The sequence below is a fragment of the Carcharodon carcharias genome, chromosome 5, assembly GCF_017639515.1.
Source record: "Carcharodon carcharias isolate sCarCar2 chromosome 5, sCarCar2.pri, whole genome shotgun sequence".
NCBI classification, from domain to species: domain Eukaryota; kingdom Metazoa; phylum Chordata; class Chondrichthyes; order Lamniformes; family Lamnidae; genus Carcharodon; species Carcharodon carcharias.
Window position 1 is genome coordinate 117,984,055 of NC_054471.1, and position 27,126 is coordinate 118,011,180.

The 27,126-nt window shown below is 41.2% G+C and overlaps 1 long non-coding RNA gene across 2 annotated transcripts in view; it reads left to right on the top strand.

Annotated features, from left to right (window-relative positions):
- The first annotated feature begins 6 nt into the window (after nt 1-6).
- LOC121278455 overlaps nt 7-27,126 on the top strand; it is a 79,916-nt gene continuing 52,796 nt past the window's right edge. For both annotated transcript variants that reach the window (XR_005943151.1, XR_005943150.1), the window contains exons 1-2: nt 7-71; nt 13,189-13,298. This is a non-coding gene — a long non-coding RNA (uncharacterized LOC121278455). The remainder of the gene's footprint in view (nt 72-13,188; nt 13,299-27,126) is intronic.

A 27,126-nucleotide genomic window follows, 5' to 3' on the forward strand; every position in this document is an offset into this window, starting at 1 on the left:
ACTGGGCTCGAATCTATCCAGCGATCGCCACAAAGTTGATCTTCATCAAGAGTTGATGTCTCTGACAAAAGGTAGGAAAGAGTAACCGTTTCAAAATTAGAAGTTTTCGAAAGCATATTTTTTCAAAAGAAAACATAAATTACTGCTCAAATATATTTTTTGTTTAACATTGTAGGACGTGGAAGGTTTTCTTTGCTTGTACTGTTTAATGAAATATACCCACGTTGTCTATAAAAGAGTTTCCCATCACTCTAGCACAACCGCCTTCCTTCGAAATATTTAGGCTCTTAGCATCAGGAAATAATAGAGGGTTTTGGAGAATCACATCTCCTTTGAAGTTCTTCAACTTGCCGTTCTACCGTGAGTTCCTTGTCACTATGAAGTGAGTTCAGATGCGTATGAATCTAAAAGTAGCAGCCTAACTTTGGACGGATGCTGATGGTGCTGATGTGAAACTTGAATACGCTAAGCCAAGTGTTGAGGTTTAATACCGTTTGGAGTACACCCCCAGTCTGACATTAATGCTAGGTTTAACACTCTGAAGTGGTTTGTTAATTTGTTGTGTACTTTTAAAAAGCTTATTATCGAGTCTCTTTAATCTTACAAAGAAGTGGACATTACCCCTGGCTCTGTGCCAACGCATAAAGTGTCACCTTTGAAAGAATGGAGTTTTTACATCTGTAGGAGCATGAATGTATGGAGCTCCACTCGAGGTGGGCATAGACTGAGTCATAGCCAGATAAAGCCTACACTATAACTCCAGTCTTGACAATTGAATTTTACATTGCACAGAGGAGATTTTTCCATAGCTGTGCCCAGCGAGAGTCAGCAGCAGAGGTCCTGGACAGGCCCACCCTGGTACTTACGAACCCACCACAAATTTTCAGCCCAAATGTATTTCCATGGTTACATTCCTGTGAAGCACCTTGGGATGTTTTTATTACATGAAAGGCTCTATATAACTACATTGTTGGCAGAAATTGCTTTTTACAGAAAAAAATTGATACATAAGAAAAATAATGTTTTACTCTAATAGGATGAGGAAGAAAGAATCAAAAGGTAGAACTCTCAGATAGGACCACAAAATGCTGAAATGCACAGCAGGTCAGTCAGCATCTAAAGAAGAGAAATAGCTGAATGTTTTGGGTGCAAGCCATCATCAAAATCATCAACAAGTATGCTTATCTAAAACATTAAACTGTCTTCTCTCTTTCAAATGCGTAAAAGCCTGTTAAGTTTTTCCAACATTCACAGTTTTTCTCTTTAATCTGATAAGACACTGATAGTATAAATGGTACAATTTGTATATTTAAGAAAATGGCTGAGATGGGAATATTACAAGATTAGGCAATGGTGATCCAACAATAAACTAAGTGTTGGGATTGTGTCAAGGATTTGAGGTGAGGTAGATTGGTTGAAGTGTAAAACCAGTTACCAAGGAAAATCTGTGCTCTTTCAGCACAGCCAAGTTTAAATCTATTCTTCCTGCTTGATTATTCTTCCCATTCACAGATACACACTAACACAATTAAGGCCAAGAGTTTAATTCAGGTAATAACTTAGGTTAACATAACACTTTTAAATAATTGTATGTTAATTGTTCCTGGTGATCATGGTTTTCGGTGAGTTTTAGATTCCAGATAACACACCAGGTATGAGCAGTATGTTAAGTAGTATGTCATAAATGATCAGCTGTCCTTTTTTTACTAACAGGCAGCTTGGTGTTCATTCTTGATCATGCACAACTTAGAATTATCAGAAAGCAAAGCATGATTTTCTTTAAAAAAATAAAAAAAATAAACTTCAGGATTAAGATCATCAGGTTTTAAGTTACAGCTCAATCCAGATTCCAGGAAAAAGGTGATGTGCTACATGATCACATGGAGAAAATGGTCATCTCACAGCCTGAACTCTGCTGTGCACATATTTCAATATTCCTAAATGATAAATGGACTAGCAACACCAACCCCACACCCCCACTTCTAACTTTCCAAAATTGCCTACCAAAAAGAAAAATCTGAATTTTGGTATCTGTGTGACAGTCACACCATGCCTGTAAAGCTAACTGAGAGGAGAATACTCTACTTTAAAAAAGAAAGCCACATGAAAAAATAGAATACTGTACCTTAAAATGGTTTCCAGAAAGTCAGGTGACTCCTTTTGTAGTTTTTGGACAGACAGATGCAATACATCTGGGAAGTTGCTCAAAAATGCAAATGGTTTTCCCAGGTGCAAGTTAACTACCCCTTATCATTTCAATGGAATATATTTATAAGACAATGGCTATTCAACCTGTCGACCCCATGAAGATGGATGTCAAATAAAGTCTTTCATTGAGTTAGTCATAATTGGAATGATGATGGGATATCAATCATCTCCCCATTGTGTATCAATCATGTCAACTCTAACCCATTGTATGAACAATGGAATGTATCATTAATGCCAGCACATGACTGAAACTAACTGGGGAGAATGTCAATACATTATTAATTCACAGCTGAGCCAGCAAAGCACTCTGGGATGAGCAGCAAAGGGTGATCATACCCAACAAAGAAGGAAAAAACCCTGTCTCTAAAAAACAATCACAGTGAAAATGGGCTAGTTCATTTCACCTGCAAGATTATAATTCTTCACTACAGGAGCTGAGCCATAATTTCCCCTGGAAAAGCCAGAAACTGCGAACCTCCATTTCTCTTCAAAGAAACAAGAGAGGTTCCTACTGGTCTGCATTGTTTTCAACCTCCATCTTAAAGACAATTTAAACAAGTGACTTGTTTCTTATTACTCTGTTAGTAATCTGAGTGCATGTTACATCTCTAGAAATCATTATTTTCTTTTGCGCATGTGTGTCTGATTGTTTGGGGAATGGGTATTTGTTGTGTTTACATTTTGTGTGTTGTGTAAATGAACATTTATCCTTTTTTTGACTTAAACTTACCAGAAATCCTGTTTTGTCTGCTCTTTAATATTATAGCACTCAAAAAGGTTAAAATGCTCCCTTCTCAAAAATTCACTTTGTTGTGATCAGACAAGAGGTGAGAAAAGTGGGAAAGTAATTCCACCATCTCTCTCCATTAGTAACACCTGGATAATTTAACTTTTAATAATTTGTTAAGCAAATAGTTTCATTTACTTTACTATCAGTGAATTTATCTAAAGTTTCAACTTTGGATAACTTCCATGCTAAAAATGACGTATGTTTTTTTTGATTGATTGATGTCCCCAGCAATTTTCTCCCTTACTATTTTGAAGGTGCTGACTCATTCAACCAGCACAGGTAACTCCCAGTACTTGGCAAAATACCATTCTCAATATGTGGGTGTTGAGAGGGTTGGGCTATGTTTAGAGGTTATTGAAAGGTGTGGGCCATTATAACTAAATCCCAAACTTGTCCTTGTCCAATGTGTATATATGTGTGCAGTATAACAATTGGGAGTCCTGGATTATTTCCCCCTGTTTTGCTTAGGAAAGGCAATGCTAAGCCCTAACATTTTGCCAAAGACCAAAGAAAATTAGATCTGGAGCTTTTGGTGTGTCATGCCCAATTAGTTGGCACACTTTCCTACTTATCCCTTAAAGAATGAATTTCTATGGATAATTTTTAAAATAACATTTAATAACGAGTTTTATAACTTCAGTTAGGCATATATGTATTTTGGAGGTAAAATGAGGTAAACTTAAAGGCCCTAAAATTCATCATCGTATAATTCTGGTGGTTATAATTGGTTTATAATTAGAGGGAAGGAGGATTTGCAGGGACCTATGAAGGTGATAGGGAAAAGGTAATGGAAAAAGAGAGAAGAAGGAGGAAAAGGTGGAAGAAAAGAGAAGGACAAGCGGTTGGGAGGAGAAGAAAAGGGAAGATGGAAAAAGGAGGTGAAGTGATGGATTGAAAAGGGAAAATTCGGAATGGAGAAGGAAGTAGAATCAGATGGAGAAATAGGAAGAGGGAGTTATAGGGATGGGGGTAGCAAAAGCAGGGAAATCCCTAGATCAAAATTGGTTTTGGTGGGTGGGTGGCTTTGCTAAGCAAAAACTTATTTTTCATCCAGGGGAACAAGAAAGGAGATCGAGAGAGGGAGAGAAGTTCAACTGAGTTGAGTTTGCACAATTCATCCACTGGATCTTCAACCAATTAAACTCCATGAGGATCAGTGGGGCCTAGGCTTATCAAAATGTTTCATAATTTTGAAAAACAATCTTAAATCTCCTGTTAATCTGCTTTTCTCCAGTGGAAATAGTCCTGGTATCCCAAAACAGTCCTCATAACTATTGTTTCCCTAGTAAATCTATGCTGTTTATTTTCTATAATTTTAATGCCCTTTCTATTGTGGGTGGCACATAACTTCACACAGTAATCTAACTATAATCTAAACATTCATATATATATACAAATTTATCATTAAAGTTTTTACTTTCGTATGCCACAATTTATAAAATCCAAAATGCTATTGGCTTTTTAATTAAAGTTACTTACCTACACACTCAAATTCTGAAGATTATATAGTTGAACTCCTAGACTTTTGTTCATCCGGACCCCTCATGTACACCTCCCTCCATTAAGCATACCATCTCAGTTTTTAAAATTCGTTCATGGGCTGTGGCTGGCAGGGCCAGTATTTGTTGTCCATCCCTAATTGCTCCTGAACTGAGTGCCTTGTTAGCCCATTACAGAGGGCAATTAAGAGTTACGAGATAGACATAGTTCTCTGCAGCCGAAAGCAGGAGTCCAGGCAGGTGTGTTGCCTGCCCTGTGCCAGGGTTTGGGATACCTGCTCTGGGCTGGAGAGGAACTTGCAGTGGGAGGGGTGAGGATATGGTCATCTTGGTCCACATAGGTACCAATGACATAGGTAGAATTAGGAAAGAGTTTTTGCTGAGGGAGTATGAGCAACTTGGGGCTCAATTAAAAAGCAGAACACCAAAGCTAATAATCTCTGGTTGACTACCTAAGCCATGAGCAAATTGGTGTAGGGTAAATCAGATTAGAGAGTTAATTGCATGACTCAAATATCAATGTGGGAGAAATAGGTTCCAATTCATTGGGCACTGGCACCAGTACTGGGGCAAATGGGAGCTGTACCATTGGGACTCATGGTGCAGGCCGTAACACATCAATGTGGATTGAGGATTGGTTAGCTAACAGGAAACAGAGAATAGGCATAAATGGGTCATTTTTGGGTTGGCAAGATATAATGCGCAGAGTGCCACATGGATCAGTGCTGGGGCCTCAACTATTTACAATCTGTATAATTAAAGGGGCCGAATGTATGGTTGCTAAATTTGCTGATGACACAACGATAGGTAGCAAAGGAAGTTGTAAGGAGGACATAAGGGGTCTGCAAAGGGACATAGATAGGTGAAGTGAATGGGTAAAAATTTGGCAGATGGAATATAATGTGGGAAAACATGAACTTCTCCAGTTTGACAGGAAGAATAGAAAAGCAGCATATTATTTAAATAGAGATTGTAGAACTCTGAGGTACAGGGGGATCTAGGTGTCCTGTTACATGAATCATAAAAAAGTTATTTTACAGGTACAGCAAGTGATTTGGAAGGCAAATAGAATGTTGCCATTAATTGCAAGGGGAATGGAATATAAAAGTAGGAATGTTTTGCTACAGTTGCACATGAGACCACATCTGGAGTATTGTGTACAATTTTGATTTCCTTATTTAAGAAAGGGTATATGTGCATTAGAAGCAGTTCTGGGAAGGTTCACTCAACTGATAGCTGGGATGGGTGAGTGATCTTATGAGGAAAGGTTGGACAGGCTGGGCTTGTATCCATTGGAATTTAGAAAAATGAGAGGTGACGTTATTAAAACATAAAAGATCCTGAGGGGACTTGCTATGGTGGTTGCTGAAAGGATGTCTCCTCTTGTGGGAGAGATTAAAATGAGGGAACACAGTTTAAAAATAAGGGGTATTACATTTAAGACAGAGGTGAAAAGAAATTTCTTTCTCTGAGGATCATGAGTTTTTGGAACTCAATTCCCAAGAGAGCAGTAGAGGCAGGGTCATTGAGCATTTTTAAGGCAGAGGTAGATAGATTATTGGCTATCAAGCGAGCCAAAGTTATCAGGGATAGGCAGAATGTGGAGTTGAGACAACAATCAGATCAGCTAAGATCTTATTAAATGGCTGAGCAGGATTGAGGGGCTGAATGGCCTATCCCTGCTCCTAATTCGTATGTAGTTAACCATTTGTCTGGAGTCACATGTAGGTCAGAGCAGGTGGATGGCAGATTTCCTTCCCTGAAGGGTTTTCAGGAAGCAGATAGCTGTTTACAGCAATCAAAGATAGTTTAATGATCACTGTTACTAAGCTTTATATTCCAGACTTATTTACTGAACTTAAATTCCACCAGTTGCTATGGTGGGATTTGAACCCATGTCGCCAAATCATTAGCCTGGGCCTTAGATTACAAGTCCAGTGACATTACCACTGTCACTGTCTCCACATTTCTATCTTTATTTCCTCCAAAATATATTACTTCACATTTCTCCACAGCAACTTGTATCTGCCACCTGTTTGCCAATTCTTCATCCTATATACTTGAAATCTTCCTAATCCTTTACCAAACGTCCTGTTTTTTATGTCATCAGCAAATTTGGAAAAATGCTTCCTATGCCCAAGTTAAGATCATTTATGTTACAGAGAACTAAAGTGGACACTGTGCTAAATTTCTTGGTGTATTATGTACAAACCAATCTGAGAAGCATTGACTTTCACCTAACTCTTTCTTCTCTGTCCCCATCTGTCAGGAACAGCACCAGGCAAACCTAAAAATGAGATGTCAACTTGGTGATGTGGCAACACAGGACTACAAACATGCTAAATAGTGGAAGTAGCATATTATAGAATAGAGTTAAGTGATCATACAGCCAATGGATCAGAGCAAAGCTCTGCAGCCCTGCCACACCCAGTCATGAATTGTGGTGGATTATTAATCAGCTAAGGCTGAAGATAAGGCTGAAGCATTTGCTACAATCTTCAGTCACAAGTGCCGAGTGGATGATCCATCTTGGCCTCCTCCAGAGCTCCCCAGCATCACAGATGCCTGTCAATGCAATTCACACCACATGATATTAAGAAACGGCTGAAAGCACTGAATAGTGCAAAGGCTATGGGCCCTGACAGTGTTCTGGCAATAGTACTGAAGACTTGTGCTCCAGAACTTGCAATGCTCCTAGCCAAGTTACTCCAGTACAACTACAGCACTGGCATCTACCCAACTATGTGGAAAGTTGCCCAGGTACGTCCTGTGCACAAAAAGCAGGACAAATCCAACCCAGCCAATTACCACCCCATCAGTCTACTCTCCATCATCAGTAACGAAATGGAAGGGGCCATCAACAGTGCTATCAAGCAACACTTGCTCAGTAATAACCTGCTCACTGACACCAGTTTGGGGTCTGCCAGAGCCACTCAGCTCTTGGCCTCAGTGCAGCCTTGGTTCAAACATTGCCAAAAGAGCAGAACTCCCGAGGTGAGGTGAGAGTGACTACCCTTGATATCAAGGCCATATTTGACGAATGTGGCATCAAGGAGCCCAGAAAAACTGGAGTCAATGGGAATCGGGGGAAAACTCTCCACTGGCTGGAGTCATGCCTAGCACAAAGGAAGATGGTTATTATTGTTGGGGGTCAGTCATCTCAGCTCCAGGACATCACTGCAGGAGTTCCTCAGGGTAGTGTCCTCGGACTTCAGCTGCTTCATCAATGAACTTCCTTCAGCCATAAGGTCAGAAGTGGGGATGTTTGCTGATGATTGCACAATGCCCAGCATCATTCGTAACTCCTCAGATACTGAAACAGTTCATGTCCAAATGCAGAAGACCTGGACAATATCCAGGCTTGGGCTGACAAGCGGCAAGTAAGATTCACGCCATACAAGTGCCAGGCAATGACCATCTCCAACAAGAGAGAATCTAACATTGCCCCTTGACATAAAATGGCATTACCATCAATGAATCCCCCACTATCAACATACTGGGGGTTACATTGACCATAAACTGAACCGGAAGAGCCATTTAAATACTGTGGCTGCAAAAACAGGTAAGAGGCTAGGAACCGTGCAGCCTGTAACTCACCTCCTGACTCCCCAAAGCCTGTCCACCATCTACAAGGCACAAGTCAGGAGTGTGATGGAGTACTCCCCACTTGCCTGGATGAGTGCAGCTCCCACAACACTCAAGAAGCTTGACACCATCCAAGTCAAAGCAGCCCACTTGATTGGCACAATATCCACAAGCATTCAACCCATCCATCACTCATGCACAGTAGCAGCAGTGTGTCCCACCTACAATTCCCCAAGCTCCTTCAATAGCACCTTCCAAATCCATGACCACTACCATCTTGAAAAACAAGGGCAGCCGATAGATGGGAACACCACTGCCTGCAAGTTCTCCTCCAAGTCACTCACCATCCTGGCTTGGAAATATATCGCTGTTCCTTCACTGTTGCTGGGTCAAAATCCTGGAACTCCCTTCTGAACAGCACTCTGGGTGTACCTACACCACATGGACTGGAATGGTTCAAGAAGGCAGCTCACCACCACCTTCTCAGGGGCAACTATGGATGGGCAATAAATGTTGGCCCAGCCAGCGAAGCCCACATCCCGTGAATGATTTTTTTAAAACTGGAGGAAGAGGCTCAGCTGACATCTCCATGCAGAGTGGTGGTGGAGCCCAGCATTCCTTTTATCCATGCAATTTATCACTTCTACAACAAATATTATTAAAGACACTCTAGGAGGATTTAGCTGCAGAGAGGGGAAAGCAGTTTTGCTCAAGTGTTTCCAGCCAGATTTAGCGGTGAATGCAGAGGCAGTCATACGCCAGAGAAGCTCAAGCCTTGCAGCCCTCAGATTTGAGGGTTTAGCCGCAGGGTGATTGGTGGAAAAACACAAGAGACTTGTGGATTAAACCATCAAAACTCAAGGAGCTCTTCAATAGGTTTACAGGAGAGGCGATGTCATGGGGATTGAACGAACACAGAAGTAAAACGTTAACGTTAGAGAGTGTATGAGGGAGCTTGGAGCATTTTCCAATGGTGTAAAATAATCAGGCTGGATGCAGACCAGAAGATGTGGATTCTAAGGGTGATGAAGCTGATCAGAGATGGCTTTGTCAAAATCGCAGATAGGATGAGTGTTCACATGATGGTGAGGTTCATGGCGTTTGTTGAGTTGTGGGAAGCAATGTTGATGTGAAAGGTGAACTTGAGGGAGGGAAATGTTTATCCAACATCCAGTGCTGGATTAACCAAAATTTCCTCCAATTCAATATTTTGCGACTGAAGGCATTGTTTTGGGCGCCCACTCTAGAATCACAGAATCGCCGAATCTTTACAGTGCAGGAAGAGGCCATCCAGCCCATTGAGTCTGCACTGGCTCTCTGAAAGAGCATTCTACCTAGTCCCACTCCCCTGCCTTATCCCTAACCCTGCACATTCTTTCTTTTCAGATAGCTTTTGAATTCCCTTTTGAATACCTCGATTGAACCTGCCTCCACTACTTCTCAGGAAGTTAATTCCAGACTCCAGCTACCTCTGGGTGAAAAAATATTTCCTCACATCACATTATTCCTTATGCCAATTATTTTGAATCTGTGTCCTCTAGTTCTTGATGCTCCATTGAGTGGGAATAGTTTCTCACTATTTAACCTGTCCATACCCCTCAGCATCTTGAATACCTCTATCAAGTCTCCTCTTAGCTTTCTTTTCTTTAAGGATAACAGCCTCAACTTCTCCAACCTCTCCTTATAACTACAATTCTTTATCACTGGAATCATTCTTGTGAATCTCCTCTGTACTCTCTCCGATACGCTCATATCCTTTCTCAAATACGGTGATCAGAACTGGACGCAGTACTCCATTTGAGGCCTAACTAGTGTCTTATACAAGTTCAACATGACCTCCTTACTCTTATACTCAATGCCCCTAATAATAAACCCTAAGATACTATATGCTTTAACTGCTCTCTCAACATGCCCTGCCACCTTCAATGACCTCTGAACATATAAACCGAGGTCCCTCTATACCTGCACCTCCTTTAGAGTTTATGCCTTCATTTATATTGTCTCTCCATATTTTTTCTGCCAAAATGACTCACTTAACACTTCTCTGCATTGACCTTCATCTGCCACTTGTCTGCCCAATCCACCAACATGTCTATGTTCCTTTGAAGTTCAAGATTATCCTCATCACAGTTGACAACATTTTCAATCTTTATATCATTTGCACATTTTGAAATCATGCCCCAAACACCACAGTCTAGGTCATTAATATATATCAAGAAGAGCAAGTGTCCCAACACTGACCCCTGCGGAACTTTACTATAAACCTTCCTCCAATCTGAAAAACAACCATTAACCACTGCTCTTTGTTTCTTGTCACTCATCTAATGTCTTATTCCAATGCTTACTCTCCCTTTTATTCCATGAGCTAAAATGTTTCTGACAAGTCTGTTGTGTGGCACTGCTTTTTGATAAATCCATATACACCACATCAGTAGCATTGCCCTTATCAAGATTCTCTGCTACCTCCTCAAAAAACTCTAGCAAGTTAGTTAAATATGACTTTCCCTTAATTTATCCATGCTGGCTTCCTTAATTATCCTGCACTTGTCTAAGTGACTAGTGATTTTGATCCGAACATTAGTTTCCAGAAGTTTGCCTAGCACTCTTTATTTTAATCATTCAAGGTATGACTCCAACCAGGGGAGATTTTTCCCCCTCATTCCCATTGACTCCAGTTTTACTAGGGCTCCTTAATGCAGCACTTGGTCAAATGCGGCTTTGATATCAAGGGCAGTCACTTTCACCTCACCTCTGGAATTCAGCTCTTTTGTCCATGTTTAAACCAAGGCTGTAATGAGGTCAGAAGCTGAGTGGGCCCTGGCAGAACCCAAACTGAGCATCAGTGAGCAGGTTATTGCTAAGCAAGAGCCATTTGGTAGCACTGTTTGTAGCACCTTGGTAGCACTTCCATCACTTTACTGATGATCAAGGGTATTCTGATGGGGCGGTAATTGACCAAGTTGAATTTGTCTTCCTTTTTGTGTACAAGACATGCCTGGAAAATTTTCCACATTGCTGGGTAGATGCCAATGTTGCAGCTGCACTGGAACAGCTAGGTTAGGGACATGGCAAGTTCTGGATCACAAGTCACTATTGTCAGAATATTGTTAGGGCCCATAGCCTTTGCAGTATCCAGTGCCTTCAGCCATTTTTTGATATCACGTGGAGTGAATCAAATTGGCTGAAGACTGGCATCTGTGATGCGGGGGACTGCTGGAGGAGGCCAAGATGGATCATCAACTCGGCATTTATGACTGAAGATTGTCGCAAATGCTTCAGCCTTATCTTTTGCAACGATGTGCTGGACACCTCCAGCATTGAGGATGGAGATATTTGTGGAGCTTCCTCCTCTGGTGAGTTGTTTAATTGTCCACCACCATTCACAACTGGATGTGGCAGGACTGCAGGGCTTAGCTTTGATTTGTTGGTTGTGGAATCGCTTAGCTCTGTCTATCACTTGCTGCTTATGCTGTTTGGCATGCAAGTAGTCCTGTGTTGTAGCTTCACCAGGTTGACACCTCATTGTTAGGTATGCCTGGTGCTGCTCCTGGCATGTCCTCTTTCACTCTTCATTGAACCAGGGCTGATCCCCTGGCTTGGTGGTAATGGTAGAGTCTGGGATAGGCCAGGCCATGAAATTAAAAATTGTTTTTGAGTACAATTCTGCTGCTGCTGATGGCCCACAGCACCTCATGGTTGCCCAGGCTTGAGTTGCTAGATTTGTTCGAAATCTATCCCATTTAGTATGGTGGTAGTGCCATACAACACAATGGAGGGTATCCTCAATGTGAAGATGGGACTTTGTCTGCACAATGACTGTGCTATGGTCACTCCTACAATACTGTTGTGGAATGATGCACCTGCAGCAGGCAGGTTGGTGAGGATGATGCCAAATACGTTTTTCCCTCCTGTTGGTTCATTCACCACCTGCTGCAGACCCAGTCTAGTAGTTGTGTCATTTAGGACCCAGCCATCTCAGTCCTTAGTGGTGCTATCAAGCCATTTGGTGATGGAATTGAAGTCCTCCATCCAGGGTACATTCTGCGTCCTTTCCCCCCTCAGTGCTCTTCCAAGTGGTGTTCAACATGGAGGAGCTCTGATTCACCAGCTGAAAGGGAGGGTGGGGGTTTTATTTATCATAATCAGCAGGAGGTTTCCTTGCCCATGTTTGACTTGATGCCATTAGACTTCATGGGGACCAGAGTCAACGTTGAGCACTCCCAGGGCAAATCGCTCCTGACACCACCTCTGCTGGGTCTGTCCTGCCAGTGGAATAAGACATACCCAGGAATGGTGATGGTGCTGTCAGGGATATTATCTGTAAGGTATGATTTCATGAGTGTGACTATGTCAGGCTGTTGCTTGACTAGTCTGTGAGACAGCTCTCCCAATCTTGGGCACAAGCCCCCAGCTGACAGTAAGAAGGACTTTGTAGGCTTGACAGAGCTGAGTTTGCCATTGTCATTTCCGGTGCCTAGGTCAATGCCGGGAAGGTCCATCCAGTTTCTTTCCTTTGAGACTTTTTAGCAGTTTGATACAACTGAGTGGTTTGCTAGACTATTTCAGAGTCAACCACATTGCTGTGGATCTGGAGTCACATGTAGGCCAGATGAAGTAAGGATGGTAGAGTTCCCTTCCCTCAGGGACTTGAGTGAACTAGATGGGTGTTTACAACAGTTGACAATTGTTTCATGGTCCTCATTTAAATTTTAATTCCAGATTTTTATTGAATTCAAATTTCATCATTAGCCATGGTGGGATTTGAACCTGGGTCCCCCGAGCATTACCTTGGGTCTCTGGATTACCATTACATCTCCACCTCCCCATTTCTAAACTCCATTCTCCAGCTGGCCTATTCAATCCCTCACCCTGACAACTATCTGGGATTAATTCAGACTAGTCACATGCTAGATGTCATACTTGACCCCAAGATAAGACCCTGACAACATATTCATGCTATCACAAAGACTGCCTATTCTGTAACATTGTCTGCCTTTGCCCCTGCCTCAGCTCATCTGCTGCTGAAACTGTCATTCATGCCTTTATTACCTCTGAATTTGACTATTCCAACGTACTCCTGGCTGATCTCCCACATTCTACCCTCAGGTCCTGTTCTGCGAAAGTGAAAGTAAGGAGCAGAGAGAAAGGCTCCAAGCTTCAAGCTTAAAGAGATAAATGGTTATGAGAAGCCAGAACATCCAAAGAGACAACTGAAGGTCTGTAACACTTTGCTATGCACATATGAAACAGTGGTGTACTGTTGACAGCGGAGTCAGTGAGAAAGTGCGCGTGGAAGAAAGCTTAAATACATGTGGTGACCCAGGGGAGAGGAACATCGAAAGGAGAGTTAGAAACCCTGGAAGTGACCCTTGTGGAAGGTATTTGAGAGAAACTGTTGGTTTGGGAGAAGATTCCAAGGCGAGTTCTTGGAAAGTAGAGATTGGAAACCTTCATGTGAAAGATAGAGTTCAGTGAGACTGGTTGGCTCACCTTGTGTCAAGTGTCTAGGTGAAGTTAAGGAGAGATCCATAGCATCAGTCTGGGGTGGCATCTGTCAGTTGGTTTCAGAATGTGGCGTGCCTGATCACTGGTCACCTTTTGGTTACATGGACTTTACTTACTGTGAACATTAGAGTATAAGATAGCTTTTGTAGCTTGTGTTATCCTTACAAATCTGTAAATACTATAGATCTGTATAGTTGTGAATGAAGGAGTATTGTAATATAATTCATCTTTTCTTGTTTAATAAATGTTTCATGCTTTTGTGTAAAGTTCATTAGCTGACTCCGGTGACTCTGCTCAGTAGCTGCTCTCCATGTGTCTGAACAAACAAATAAAAGTTAGGATCAAGCTGGATTCCACCCTGGGATCAGGCTTGTCCTGTGGTAACCTCAGCTGGGGTCGTAACAGTATGGATGTGTGTGTGTGTGTGTGTGTGTGTGTGTGTGTGTGTAATTTGCTGACTACTGAAAACAGGAACAGGATTCACTGTACCTTGGTCTGCATATCAGTAGAGGAGAATGAAGAACAGGCAAAAACTAATCTGTTCCTTCACTGTCGCTGGGTCAAAATCCTGCAACTCCCTCCCTAAAAGCATTATGGGTGTACCTACACCACATGGACTCCAGCAGTTCAAGAAGGCAGCTCACCACCACCTTCTCAAGGGCAATTAGGATGGGCAATAAATGCTGGCCTAGACAGCGGCGCCCGCATCCTGTGAATTAATTTAAAAATGTTCTATTAGGTGGTATACAATGTTTACTGTGGGTTCCCAAAAATACTGCACATTATAGAGCTACGTGGAACAGTGTGTTAGGAGTCTTGGACTAACCCAAGAGTTATGGATAGAGTTCTTTCATTGGCTCTACATTATCTACTGACCACACCTACCAGGCACAAATTACATGTGAAATTATCGGGCTAGTTATTTATTTTCGAGACAGATAACCGAGTTGGGAAATTTTCCCAGCTCAGCGTGCCTGCCTTGGGAGAAAATGCAGTAAAGACTGGAATTTTTTTCCAGGGGCGCAGGTATTAACAGGGCCGGAACCGCCATCGCCGGAAAGAGGTCAGAAGCAGCCGCAGGGGCTGATTATAAAGTTACTTTCTTGTGATTTCATAGCTTCATTTCTTGTTTTCAAACTCACATGTTTCACCGATGCCTACACAGAGCTGTTGGGTGCTGAGGAGGGCTCTAGGACATCATCCCAGGTATAATAAAAAAAACAATAAAGCCCTTTAGCCCTCACCCCTCACACCCCCTCAACCCCCACACACACCCCATGCCCCATCTATAAGATCATAAGACAATGGAGCAGAAGTAGGCCATTCGGCCCATCAAGTCAGTTCCACCATTCAATGAAATCATGGCTGATCCGATAACCTCAACTCCACTTTCCTGCCTTTTCCCCATAACCCTTGATTCCCTCACTGACTAAAAATCTGTCTATCTCAACCTTGAATATACTTAATGACCCAGCCTCTACAGCCTTCTGCGGTAAAGAATTCCACAGATTCACTGTCCTCTGAGAGAAGAAATTCCTCCTCATCTCTGTCTTAAGTGGGCGACCCCTGAGATTATGCCCTCTGGTCCTAGACCCTCCCAGAAGGGAAAACAGCCACTCAGCATGTACCCTGTCAAGCTCCTTAAGGATCTTCTGGGCAGGATATTGAGGTCTGCGAGTGGGGAGTGGGGCCTGCTTGCCGACGCGTAAAAAGGTTCCGGGATGACATCGTGCGGAACTCCCAACGTCGCCCCGTGTCATTTCAATTTTCAGGTCAGCAGGGGCGCAGCCGAATCAGCTGTGCGCCTGCCAACCTGTCAACGGCCAATTGAGGCTATTTGAAAACTAATTGAACTAGTTAAAGGACCTGCCTGTCCAACCTTAAGTTTATTGGGCAGGCCAGGAGCCCTGGTGGGCTTCAGAAAAAGCATGAAACCTCATTCACGGGCAGGATGAGATTTCATGTAGGTTTTTAAAAATTTAATAAAAGTTTAATTAAAATTGATGGACATGCCCCAACTCATGTGACAGTGAGGGAATTCCCCCCCTCCACCCCACCCGCATAGCACATAGCACTTCCTGGCGGACGCCACATTGGGCGGGCCTTAATTGGCCTGCCAACGTAAAATGGTGGCGCCTTCCCCAATCGGGGCATTGATCGGAGGTGCGCCTGCACGCACCCACTCCTGAACTTCCCCCCCATCCCGACAGGGGGAAAATTCTGCCCTATATGTTTCAATAAGGCCGCCTCTCATTCCTCTAAACTCTAATGAGTACAGGGCAACCCATTCAACCTCTCCTCATAAGAAAATCCCTCCATACCCGGGATCAACTTAGTGAACCTTCTCTCGACTGCCTCCAATGCCAGTATACCTATCCTTAGATAAGGATAGGTAGACCAAGACTGTTCACAGTATTCTGGGTGTGGTCTAATTAGAGCCTTGTATAGTTTCAGCAAGACGTCCCTATTTTTATACTCCATTCCCTTTGGAAAAAAGGTCTACATTCTACTTGCCTTCCCTATTACCTACTGAACTTGTATGCTAGCTTTTTGTGATTCATGCATGAGGACCTCCAAATCCCTCTGTGCTGGAGCTTTCTGCAGTCTTTCTCCATTTAAATAATATTCAGCTCCTCTATTCTTCCTGCCAAAGTGCAAACCCTCAAATTTTCCCACATTATATTCCATTTGCCAAGTTTTTGCTCACTTACTTAATCTGTCTATATCCCTATATATAGACTCTTTTTGTCACCCGCAAACTTGGTGATAGTACATTCACTCCCCTCATCTGTGTCATTAATATATATTGCAAATAATTGTGGCCCCAGAACTGATCCCTGTGGCACTTCACTTGTTACAGGTTGCCATCCTGAAAATGCCCCCTTTATCCCAACTCTCTGTCTATTATCAGTTAGCCAATCTTCTATCCATGCTAATATACTATCAAAACACCATGCGCTCTTATCTTTTTAAGTAGCCTTATGTGTGGTCCTTATCAAATGCTTTTTGGAAATCCAAATATATTACATCTACTGGTTCCCCTTTACCTATCCTGCTTGTTACCTCCTCAAAGAATTCTAATAAATTTGCCAGGTGTGATTTCCCCTTCATGAAGTCATGCTGACTCTGCTTGATTATATTATTCATTTCTAAATGCTCTGTTATTACACCCTTTATGATAGACTCTAACATTTTCCCAATGACAGATGTTAAGCTAACTGGCCTATGGTTACCTGTTTTTTGTCTCCCTCCCTTTTTGAATAAGAGTGTTACATTGGCAGTTTTCCAATCCTTTGGGACTTTTCCAGAATCTAAGGATTCTTGGAAGATTACCACCAGTGCATCCACTATCTCCGCAGCCACTTCCTTTAATATTCTAGGATGCAACCCATCAGGTCCAAGGGACTTCGCGGCTTTTGGACCCATCAGTTTCCCTAATACTTTTTCTCTAGTGATAGTTATTGTATTTATTTCCTCCCTGCCTTTTGACCCTTAATTATTTAGTATTTTTGGAATACTATTAGCTTCTTCTACTGTGAAGACTGATGCAAAGTCTTTATCCAACTCCTCTGCCATTTCCTGGTTCCCCATTACTATTTCCCTAGCCTCATTCTCTAAGGGGCCTATAGTGACTTTGGCCACTCTCTTTTTTATACATTTAAAGAAGCTCTTACTGTCCATTGTTATATTACTTGCTAGTTTACCCTCAAAGTTTATTTTCTCCCTCTTTATTTTTTTGGTCTTTTGTTGGTTTTTAAAACTTTCCCAATCCTTTGGTTTACCACTAATCTTTGCCATATTATACATTTTTCCTTTCAATTTGATGCTATCCTTAACTTCCTTGGTTAACTATGGTTGGTTTGCCCCCTTCCTAGCATCCTTCTTCCTCACTGGGATATACCTTCGTTGTGAGTCATGAACTATTTTCTTAAATGTCTGTCATTGTTCAGCAACCATCTTTTCTGCTAAATTGCATTCCCAGTCCACTCCAGCCAACTCAGCCCCCAATTCTTTTAATTTATTTACGTTCAGCACAGTTATTTCCGACCCAAGTTTCTCACTCTCAAACTGAATGCGAAATTCTACCATATTATGATTATTGTTTCATAGGGTATCTTTTACTCTGAGATTATTTATTAAACCTGCCTCATTACACACTACCTGATCCAAAATAGCCTGATCCCTAGTTGGATCCACAGCATATTGTTCTGGGAAACTGTCCCGAATATGCTCTATAAATTCTTGCTTGTGGCTTCCTCTGCCAATTTGATTTTCCCAATCTACATGAAGATTAAAGTCACTAATGGACTGCCTTTTTTACATGTCCTCATTATCTCCTGATTTATTCTCTACCCTACTGTATAGCTACTGTTAGGGGCCTATAGACTACTCACACCAGTATCTTCTTTCCCTTATTATTTCTTACCTTTACCATATGGATTCTACATCTCCCGATCCAAGATCATTTCTTGCTATCATCCTTATTCCATCCCATACTAACAAAGCTACCCCGCCACCCTTTTCTTCCTGCCTGTCCTTTTGAAAGGTCACATATCCCATAATATTTATTTCCCAGCTTTGATCTTCTTGTAACCACGTCTCCGTAATGGCTATAAAATCATATCCATTAACCTCTATTTGTGCCAGTAATTCATTTATTTTGTTCCGAATACTGCGTGTGTTTAAGTAAATAGCCATTAATTTTACCTTTTTACCATTTTTCCCCCCTTTGACCCTATTTGCTGCTTAATTTTTATGTTCATACATTCGGCCCCTCCAGTCACATTCTGGGTCTCATTACCTAAATGGCTGCTCTCCAAGCTGCCATATCCTTTTGCTTTGTAAGTCTATGTCTCCCCTCTCCAGAACTCTCCCCCCCCCCCTCTATTTAGCTTAAAGCCCTCTCTACAGCCCTAGTTATTTGATTCACCAGGACGCTGGTCCTAGCACGGTTCAAGTGAAGACTGTACCACTGGACCAGCTCCAACATCTATGCTACCTCATGCCCCCAACCCACCCCTCATGGCACCTCACACCCTTCATGCCTGGCTATGCCCCTCCACCCTCCCTATAGTCCCTCATGCCCACCATGCCAAGCTATGGCACTCACATGCCCATTCACTCAAAATATGCTCTTATAGAACCAATTAGCCCTATAGTGACAATAGGATGTATTAAAAAAAGCTTTTAAAAAACACCATTCAGTCATAGGTTTCCAATTTCTGAAAATAGAACTCCTTTCACTACAGCCCAATAAAAGTGTCAATCATCCAAACACTTTAAAATATCAATAGCGGAAACGGCAAGCAAACAAAACATTTTTATATTATGTAAATAAACTTTGCGCAATTGACAGAATAGATCAGAGACCCAGAGCTGTTAATCAAGCAATGTTTTATCTGGGGCACAGCTGGTTTAACACTCTAATGGATGTCTGGACTTTCAGCCTGAGAGATCCGGGATCTGCAGCAGTCCTCACCCTTAACCTATACTGGTGAAAATCAGGAACACCGGGAATGGGACCTGGAATTCCGAAATCAGGTCCCAGCCACTTCCGGACTTCCACGGAGTCTCCCCAACTCCATGAAAATCCAGCCCATCATGCCAGTCAACTTCTATGCCTCAGAGCCTTTCAGGCCAGATGAGGGAACATATGCATTAGTCTGTTACACTGTGCATAAACACGTAAATGAGCAATGTATGCCTTTTTCTACAAGAAGCACAATTTCATTAACTTTTCTAGGTTTATCAGGCCTGGTCAGTACAATTGTACGGGCCTGCTGGCATTCTCAGAGTCCAGAAGATCACTGATTACATACCTGCAGCCATTTGCTCTCCTGTGCATAATACTGCTCTTTTACTCTATTAATGTCCAATTGGTCTGTAACCAGCAATACAGAAAAATGCAGGCAAATGCCCCTTAATGACTTCATGTTTTGACAATCCTCTGAGCCCCTTTAATTGAAAGTGAAGGATGAATGGAAAGTTAACCTCCATGTCAGCCCAGACCTTTGCAGTCTCTTCCATCTATTTATGATTCAATCTGGCACTAATTATCAGCATTTCACTTCTGTTAAAGGACAGTTCAGCTGAAGTTTCTGGTGCCTGCCCTTTAAATACAACAAGTAGGGTTCTGCACAGTGGAACAATCTGTTGTTAGCATTTGTCATTTAGTTATTAATGCATATAACATTATTGGAAAATATTTTTCTTCTAAAATAGAAGTTTAGTCTGTTGGTGTGTCTTAATTGGATTAAAGCCAGCTAGTCTGGGTGCTTTAATGTTTTGAGATGTAAGAGAGGTGGAGTGCATTTGTATTTTTTGAATAGAGCATTCAAGAAGTGGGGTGAAATCTGACATCTAGCTAACAGAGACAAAGCAATATGTTTATATTACTAATAAAATTGCTACGATGAAAGGGGTTTTATTGTTAGAAGAAGTGGAGTTCAAAGTGGCTGGAGATACAATGAGAATTTATATTCAAGAGCTGTGCTGGATATAACTTCAGCAGTTTTGTGTGTGCAGAGCAGGGGCAATGTAAGATCAAAGCTGTAAGCCTACAACTGTCTCCACAGGAACCAAAGTGAAAAGAACTTCATTTTGAATCTGTAAGGTGAAAATGCTTTGCTTGATGTTTGGTTAAGCCTATGGGTTGCTGTTGCCTTAATGGAGATCAGTTTGGGAATTTGTTAAAAGTTATGATAGGAGTAATTTGTAACCATGTGTATATATTTAACTTGTGTAAATTAATAAAATGTTTCATTTAGTTTAAAATAAAACCTCTCAAGAACTGTGGCCTGTTACCTGAATTTAGAGTTGTATCTGAAACATAACAATGTAGATAATGACAGTTGTTTAAAGTTTCCCTCTGGGACTTTTAAATAATTCTGCTTTACCAACTGTTGGGGTCATAGCACATTGCTTCGGAGAAGGGTACATGAGGTTGTGCAGATATCTTTCAAACGCTGTTCTTCATTTTTGATTTTAAGAAATCAGCTATGAGGTGACAGGCTGACAATCATCATGATAGTTTCCATGTATCCTTGATTTAAGACTCAGGATCTCTTCTTGCTTTCTGAAATTCTTGAATACACATCTGGCTCCCAGCTTTTTCTTTTGGGAGGCAGTAACATAAATGTACCACTGCTTCCTTCTACAATATAATGTACAGAACTATCATCTTCCAGGTCAGGTAATATCATTACTTACTTTGCCTTAACCATGCACTAGCCACACGTTCATCTATTTCTGCTGAGCCTTTTAACTTTTTGCAGTGGAGCCATCTGGCCCATGGAGCAGCTTGTACACATTTGATGGCTGAATGGTATTTAATTCAATAAAGATGAAATGCCTGGACGTGTTCTTTCTGCTTGCAGAGGACAGATCCCTGTGCATGAGTATATGTAACTTTTAGCAGACATAATTGAGCCACATTGCAACATCAAGATAATCTCTGCAATACATTGCTATGCTACTGGGACCTTCCAAGTAACTGTCAGTATTGATAGGAATTTCAGTCATGCAAGAAACCACATATTTTTTGTCTTGTCTGAATATCTCTCTTGGAAGAGACAGTTCTTTGATTTCAGCATGCAGCATGAGCAGCATTACCCTCACTACATAGTTGCAGTAATGTTGACTGTGTAGCTCAATAACTGCTTCAGAAGTGTGGAAATGAACATCTGTGTTTACTTGCAGATTGGCAGTTTCTATTGAGTAATGTTATCAAATCTGGAGATCCAATAGGAAGAAAAATGACTACACCCATCATTTTTGATGGACAGGTGATAGTCTCAATCAGAATTATACGAACTTTAAAAATCATTTCCAAAAGATAAAAATGTGGTAACGTTTATTTAAATAGTTTTCAATTCATTCCTTTTTGTCATAATATTACTCCTTAGACATTGATATATGGAAAGAGTAGCATGAACAGTTTCAAAATTATATTAGTGTGGCAGCTTACCTGTATTACCAGCTCATATTTGTCAACTGATGCTTCAATGGTATTTGAACTTCACACATACCATCAAAAGCATTCTTTTCTCTCACTGGTAATTAAAGAGATTTTTGCTTTGGCACACCTCCCACACACCAGGAAGGTGTATAGGAAAACTGTGCGCTCCCACCTATTATCTTCTGTCTGTCTTTAAATGGGTGGAAACTTATTGGCATGAGTCTTCAACATGTGTCAGGGGTGCTGAAGTGAAACAACTGCTCAATTATTTTTTTACTAAGTTGATTCAAATTCAATAAGCGGCTTGCATTTGTATACTTTCTCAATAATATATTTGTTACAAAGTATTTTTTTTCATACCAACTACATCACTCTGGCCATAATATAAAATACCACACATTATTACATCTTGCCTTTTACTCATCCTCTTACCCATGTCACTCCTCCACTTACCTTACACGTAATGTATGCATATAAAACTATGGTTAGATGTTGATCCTTGTTGATAATTTTGAAGAAGGAAAGAGAATTGTGGCTGGGAGGTTTTTTGAGGTTTCTGGTAGAGGTAGCCTAGCTTTTCTAAATTGTCAGATATTTTATAAAATGAACACTATTAATGATTATTTAAGTTAACCATTAGTGAGTGACAGATGTCTCATGCTTGTGCTCTTGTGATTCCACAGAATAATATCAATAGTCGATAAGGTTTTAGAAACAATAATCAGGGGGAAAAAATCAACATGCACTTGGGGAGGTTTAACTTTATAGCCAGCATGGATTTGTAAATGACAGATCATGTTTGATTAATCTAATTGAATTCCTTGATGAAGTAACAGAAAAGGCTGATGAAGAGATTTTAAGAAAACATTTGGCAAAACACCAAAATCTGGTTGGTTACTAGACTTGAGGCTCATGAAATGGAGGGATAGTGTTCAACTGGATAAGAAACAGGTTTAAGGTCAGAAAACAGTGAGTCATGCAAAACGACTATTTTTTATACTTGAGCATGGTAGGCAGTGATGTTCCTCAAGAGTTAGCGCTCGGACGACTGCTTCCTGGTTGTCTGGATAGTTGATCCATCCCATTGATGGCCTTCTGTAGGTAGAAGTACACTTCTGTTCCTTCTCGCTATTCCATTTACAGTCGGTACATGATAAAATTGCGTATGTAATTTTTTGTCCCAAAATTTTGCCTTCCCCATTCTGGTCATGAATCCATACTGATTCACCTGGTTGGAGTTCTGATAAACCCTGGACTCTATGGTGTCGATTATAGTTTCTGGTTTGATTTGCACAATACTCGTCCTCCTTCTTTCATACTCTCTCTATATCTGCCATTTTGAGTCATTGAATAAGTGTATGTGGAGTCTGTAGTTATCTTCCCATCAGACGTCCTGATGGAGCCAAACCATTCTGAAGTGGTATGGAATGGTAGCTCAGCAGTGCCAAGTTGATATTGTTATTTTTCTTCAATAAAGCCTTCACTGACTTCACTCCTCTTTTGGCCTCTCCATTAACTTGTGATTATCTGGCTGAAGTAGTCATATGGACAAATCCATAGGCTTCTGTGAACTGCTTAAAACATACGTTTGCAAACTGTGGGCCATTGTCTGGAATGCCACATGTGGCAAGAAATTTATTTTGGTCATTTAATGACTGCTTCCGAGGTGGGTCCATGAAGATGTTTAACCTCAATACATCTGGAGTAATAGTCAACAACTATGAAAAAGGTGTTCCCTTGAGCTCGAAAAGATCAATTCTGAGATGTTCCAATTGCCTGGACAGAAATGAGGATAACATCAATGGTTCCCTTTGCCCTGGAATGAAATGCACTGGTGATGCAACTCAATGATTTTGAGATCTCTGGCCACCAAACGGACTTTTGCACTCTTGCACAACTTTTTAATGCCAAGGTATCCCTGATGTATTCTCTGAAGGATCTTGAATCTGAGGACTCTTGGTATGACCAATCTCTCACCATAAATTAGCAAGTTATCCTTGACACTGAGATGTCTTAACTTTGCAAGTATTGCTTCAGGATGAGATTGCTTGGTACATATTTTGGCCATCCTTTTATGGAATATTTCCTAATTTAGCACAAACTGCATCTACTTTTTGTACCTTTCGAATTTTATTTAGCTTCTGTGTTGCTGCTGGTAAGAATTTTGTGGTCAATGAAGTATAGGATTCTACACCTTCAATGAAATTTGCCCTCTTGTTCAGGCTTTTCAACAGGAATGCGTGACAATAATTCTGCTGTTTGTTGTTTTTCTTAAACATATTTGGTTGTGACAACAAATCTCATGCACCTCAATGGGAACATTTGGATTCATGGTGGCGTCTTTGCTAATTCTGTATTTAATAAGGTAACCAATGGTTTGTGGTCTATCTCAATGGTAAACTTTATGCCTAAGATGAATCAGCAAATTTCTCAAAGGCCCTTGTGGCAGCTAAGGCCTCTTTTTCAATTACAGCGTATCTTTGTTCCGTTTCAGTCACTGATTGAGATACCTAGTATACTGGTCTGCATCTTTCCAGATTTGGAAGAGTACTTCTCCCTTCCCAGTCGCTGATTCATCTGCTGCAACTATCATGGAAAATTCAGAATCATAGGGAGCCAGTATATCTGGTGAAATGAGGATCTCTTTTCTCTTTTGCAATGAAATTTGTTCTTGTTCTTCCCAATGCCATGCTTGGTCTTGCCTGATTAATTGTAACAATGGTTCATTTACATGTGCCAGATTAAATAGGAACTTCCCTACTTGATTGACCATTCCCATGAAACTCTGTGATGTTGTGAGGCGGTGGAATATTTCTGATTGCCCTGGTCTTTTGGGCATAAATGCCTGATGTGTGAACAATTTGCCCCAGAGATTTCATGGTTGGTTGTGAGAATTCACATTTATTATTGAGATTAGTCCTGCTTCTTGTAAGCATTCCAGCACTGCTTTCACTCTTGCATCATGCAAGTGGACTGGTAGATCAGGATGTCATCCATGTGGCAGATTATCCCTTCTATCCATCTAAAATGCCTGCCATTATCCTTTGAAAAATCTTTGGTGCCGATGTAATTCCAAAGGGTAATAGGTTGAAGCAATATCTCTCAAACGGTGGTGAATGTAGTCAATAGTTTGGATTCCTCATCAAAAGGTAGTTGCCAGAAACCACTATTTATGTCCAGCTTTGTAAACACTGTGCCTTTAGTAACTTTGCCAGACTCTCATCCACTGGCATAGACAGGTGGGTCTCCCTTTCCACTGCTTTATTCAATGGTGTGAGGCCAACAGAGATTCATATTGAGCCATTTGAGTTTGGTACTGGAACCACATCTGAACATCAACTTTTAGGTTTCATTACCAGTGGCATGACTCCCTGATGCAGCATTGACTCAATTTCTTGTTTCACCTTCTGTAAAAGTGGGGTGAACAAGCGCACTGATTCGGCATCTGGTCTCCATGTGATGTGATAGGCTGTTTTTAATTTTTCTAGATCTCTAAATAATTTTGGAAACTCTGTCCTGAATTCTTCTGGTTTTTCTTGGCTTTCCAATTCATCTACTTTCTAGATGAGCTGCAGATCTGTGCAAGCTTTTTGGCTTAACAATGCCCACTCTTGGTTTTGGATCACATACAAAGTTTCTGTGAGTTCTCTTCCTTTGTACTGAAGTTTAGCAGTCAACTGTCCCTTGTCCTTCAGTTGAATGCCTCCTGGGCCATAGGGTTGTATGGTTAATGGCTGGAGGGGTTTTTGCTTTAGTCGCTGTTCTGTGTCTGAAAGAACTGAAATTCCTGCTCTAATTTGAAGTTTGTTTTATGTCCATTGACCATAATATCTGCACTCCAATAGTTTCCATTAGATCCTGTGATTCTTCCCAAGAATGGCACTTCCTTGTCTTTTTCATCTTCAATTTCTTGAATTCTATGTTGTAACTGGTTTCTCCTTGAATTTCTGTATTAGGAGCTTTTTGCTGCAGCATACAGGTTTAAAATGTTCTCTCCTCTTATGGGAATGGTACTCCGCATTCTTTGCTCCAGTGCAGTATTTTCCCGCCACAGCGAGAACACTAAGTATTGGAGCTACCGCATCCTCTTCATTCTTTTCCTGTCTTTAGCTGGTGTGCTGCTATTTCTGTGCCTTACAGATGCACTGTCAGTCAGTCATTTTTCTTCACGAGATTGCCTTATCACCTCAAGTAAATATACAGTTTTGCATTCTCACTTCTGCCAGCCTTGTTAACTTCATACCCTTCGCTAACGTTAAATCCTCCTTCAATTGCAGAAAATCTGATAAAGCCTCCTCTAAGACTCCTATTACAATGTGATCCCAAATTAATTTGTCTTTCAAGGCTCCACATTTGCAATTCTCAGCTAACTGATATAAATCATTAATGAAGGAATCTACACTCTCTTCTGGTCTTTGGGTATATCTATTGAACTTTGCCCTTTCTAGACTGGTGTTCCTCCTAAGGTTAAAATATGTGCCAAAGGCTTTAATAATCCATTTGTATGTCATTGTCTCTTTGTTTATTCCCTGTCTGACCATTATGTCAGCTACATTACTGCCTATGGCATAGAGGAGGGTACTGATCTGTCCCTTGCTAGTCTTGTCTGCTAGCCCCAAAGCAATAATGTACCTGGTAAATCTATGACACCAGTTCTGCCACCTCTCAGCATGACCCGAGCCTTCCACATGGCCGAAGTACTCTGTTGAAGGTAAGAATTTCTATATGGTTTTTCTTCATTCTAATCTTCCTTTGAGTTCTGTTGGTGTTTTCCTATGTTGGCCTTGTCCTGCAGCCATTTCTCTTGCTGCTTTTTACAGTCACTGGGCATGTGGCTTGGTGCTTTTTCTGTATTGTTTTCCACTGCCATCATCTGTTATCATTGATGTGGGTCTTAGATGAGGCTGTTCTTAGGGTTGATGAAGACTGTTGAAGTCAAAAACAAAAACAAAAAAAAAAATACCTGGAAAAACTCAGCAGGTCTGGCAGCATCGGCAGAGAAGAGTACAGTTGACATTTCAAGTCCTCATGACCCTTCAACAGAACTAAGTAAAAATAGGACAGGGGTGAAATAAAAGCTGGTTTGGGGGCGGGATAGGAGAGAGAAGGGGGGTTGGTGGTGGTTGTTGGGACAAGCAAGAAGTGATAGGAGGAGATAACCAAAAGATGTCACAGATAAAAGAACAAAAAGGTGTTGAATGTGGTGATATTATCTAAAAGAATGTGCTAATTAAGAATGGATAGCAGGACAAGCAAGGTACAGATAGCTGTAGTGGGGGTGGGATGAAATAAGACTAACAGGGCATAAAGATATACATAAATGATCGGTGGAACAAATTAAAAATAATGGAAATAGATGGGAAAAGAAAAATCTATATAAATTATTGGAAAAAACAAAAAGGAGGGGGAAGAAACGGAAAGGAGGTGGGGATGAAGGAGAGAGTTTAAGATCTAAAATTGTTGAACTCAATATTCAGTCCGGAAGGCTGTAAAGTGCCTAGTCGGAAGATGAGGTGCTGTTCCTCCAATTTGCGTTGAGCTTCACTGGAACAATGCAGCAAGTCAAGGACAGACATGTGGGC